The following is a 3,568-nucleotide window of genomic DNA, read 5'->3' as shown; positions in this document are numbered from 1 at the left end:
CTCGTAGGCCTGGAACACACGGGCCCCGGGTGTGCTCCTGGGAATGGACCACGTCTCGAAGTCCCGACACGACAGCTTTTTCAAAAAGTTACCACCGCACAGAATACGCAATAAAGGTAAAAACCGCAATTTTCTTGGCTTCTGGGTGTAGGCCGTGACCTGCGATGTTTCAGTTGCCATCATCAGGTAGACTAAGTCTGATGGCTAGAGACCTGTAAAATTCGCGATAGGATAGAGCCCAAATACTTTTGACATTGTTTTGCTTCAGTGATTGGGCCACAGTTTATCTGAATGACTCTGGGCTAATGTAAAATCTTTAACAGAAGAATTAGCGAATCACGATCATTCCAGTCAACAGGTGTTACGAGTCGGTAACCAATCAGCAGATGTAATTTGCACGAGTGCATAGAGGATCATGGAGTCTATCCTTTAGGGATTTGAAATCGCAAATTTTACAGGTCTCTAGCAATTGGTGACCGTCTGAAAGTGAACCCATTACCTATTCGACCAAGCAACTCAAAACACGTTTGCTTCTGCTCTGAACTACTATGATTAGTGCTTTACAACAGTAGGCATGCAACAGAAACTCACCCAATCACGCAACACAAACGATGCTACAGTGTTTTGACTCTCGGCTTGATTTTTTTTCGCGAAAAATACATGCCTGTAGTAGTAAGTTTAGCCTACTTAAATAAAAAACTTGTTTTTAAATATTTGAACGTACATCCAAAAAATGATAATTCCATGCAAAGCTGAGGTAAAATCGTTCTGCCTCATTTGTCGTTACATTGCCGACAATCTAGCTTACCGTCTAACGGCAACACTCGGTTATGTATAAAAACTGAATGTTTGGGAGAATGGTTTGCTGCTCACTCGGGCCCTGATTGGCCGGCCAGGGAGCCATGGGAGCGCTGCTAGGGAGCCGAGGTCACAGTTGTGTTTCGTCGTGGTCTGACAGTCGCTCGAAGACCGGTGCGTGGCGTGTACTGACGCCAATCATTTCATTAATTACCTAGTCACAACTCGTGTCAAAGACGCGGCAGTAGGTCGAAAATCACTAGACCAACAGGCATTAGACCGAATGTCACTAGACCGAAGACTTTAATATTTATTTCACTAGGAATATGTCTTAAATTTGGTAACCGGGACTTGACTGAAAGGCAATAGACCTGAAAGCACTAGACCGAAGGTAATTTAGCCGAAAGGCACCCAACGGCACTAGATCGAAAGTCATTTAGCCGAAAGGCACTAGACCGAAAGGCACTAGACCGAAAGTTACTAGACCGAAAACTTTAATGTCACTGGGAAAATGTCTTAAATCTGGCAACATGTACTTGACTGAAAGGCAAACAAGCACCCATTCGAGTACTTTCTTGTGACTGAAATTATTGGTAAGTACTGGTTTTTTAGAGGCACTCACTGCATTAAGTCAAATGGCCAAATAGCTTTGAGCGCGTCACAGTAATTTCTTATACTTCACAGTTAAAGAAAACTAGACCGAAAGGTGCTAGCCCGAGAGTTATTTGGCCGAAAGGCCCTATGCCGAAAATTGGAAAATTTAGTGGGCTGTAAATACGTCTTACTATGGCAACAGTTAGTTGAACGAATGTAGTTTGTCTGAAATGTTTGTTAAATAACTTTCACTCTAGTGCCTGCTAACCAGAATCCCATCTTGGCATTCGCCTACTTGACTAATGTCCAGTTGATCGGTTAGTAGCTGCGAAACTGGTGCCTACGCAGTCCACCTCACTCTTTAACTATATTAAGTACTGAATACATACCTATCCCATGCCAGTTACAGTTACAGTTAGACCTGATTACATTTGACATTTTAAAATTGTATCAAACCATAACTAACTCTCCCTCAAGAGCCCTTTTTTAAGATGTCAGTCTATCCCGTGAAGAATAAAAAACGTTACAGCATTTATATAGACTGTTATACATATTATATTCAGTTATACTAAATGGAAGAATCTTGAAACTGACATTATTTTCGAATTAATTTGTATAAAATTATTAGAGTAATGCGTATAGTTCTACATAAATCTGCATATACATTCATAATAATATGACCTGTGTTAGATAACCTGGAAGATATATTACAACGCTTAGTATTAATAATGTTTTAATAGGCATATTACTAACTCACTAATAATTTTGTTGTTAGTTTTATTTCGCTTCAAAGCCTAAAATAACCATACACAGTATATATTATAGTTACTAGTTACTATCATTGTTGTCAAAGATAACGAACGAACACATACCAAATTTTTCATGTAAACCTGCGTAAACATTTGGTAAGGTAAGCAGGCTGTATTTGTGGATTTATCAATAAAACAGAATTATTTTACTGCTGTCAGGAGATTTTACTAAAAATATGTTGAATTTTTTGGTGTGAATTTTGCGAGTCGTTATTGCGGTGTCTCCAGTCATGACTGTACTTTTTTTATAATTTAGGAACTTCACTTTACTACAGTTAAAAATATCGTCATTATTCGTTGCACAAATTTGATACATTAAAAAAATTTAAATAAAACAATAGGGTGTACTGCAGAAAGAAACAGAAAGAAACGAGAATTCAGAATGAAGTAGCATACACTTCTGTTCAGCGTTTTTTTAAGGGCGTAGATCATGAATATGGATAAATGGTAAAATTATTCCCATAGTGAAAAAAAATTAAATACGAAACAAAATATTGGAATACTTCAATTAATTTCAGTTATTGTTTCTCTTTCACGTGGATAGCGATTAAAATATAACAGAAGATTTTAAATTACTTTTTTCAGACAACAAAAACAGTTTATTGCAGTGAAGCAACGTAATGTAAAAAAAGCAATTAAAAATTACTACTTCACAAATTTCTTAAACAAAAAACCTTTGACATTTGCAAGCGTGTATTATTTGGACAGAATTTTTTACGACAGTATTCTCATTACACTAATTAAAAACATTTATTCCAGCGTTAACAAAATATTCTTTCTACGCGCAATAACAAGTACACACGGGGTAAAAATAAAGTCCATTCATCCATCGCACATTCCACAGAGGTTGTTTCTGTGAAGAGAGAACAAAAAAAAAAACTGAATTTGGCACTAGTACATTAAGACAAATACCGCCTGGAAATATTACGAAGCTGACATCAGTAAGGTTTTGAATTAAACTAATCTAGGTTTCCGTCTTATTTATATAAATTTAGAATGCTATTGACGCTAAAAGAAACCATCAATATTAAATTTTATAGTTTGTATTTTTTTGTATTTAAGTATTAATATTTTAGTTGGTATTATAATGGTTCTCTTTTTAAGTTAAAACGTTAAAACGTGTTTTTAAATGCCTGCTATTCCCATTAAGATTATCTTGCGTCTACTATAAGCACTATACGGAGGCGATCTGAGTTTACACGAAACATAGTGCGGGCGATATGTCTTGCGAGCTATCACTGTGGTAGAGCGTGAGTGGTAAGCGGAGCGGAAGTGTAAGTATGGGAACGGAATAAGTATCATTGGGGCGTGGCCGAAGAGGTTGGAAAATCTCCTTGGGTACATCATTTAAATTTGAGTGCTATATC

This window comes from Bacillus rossius, chromosome 1, assembly GCF_032445375.1.
Source record: "Bacillus rossius redtenbacheri isolate Brsri chromosome 1, Brsri_v3, whole genome shotgun sequence".
In the NCBI taxonomy this organism is placed as follows: Eukaryota; Metazoa; Arthropoda; class Insecta; order Phasmatodea; family Bacillidae; genus Bacillus; species Bacillus rossius.
Note: the sequence above shows the minus strand (reverse complement) of the source record.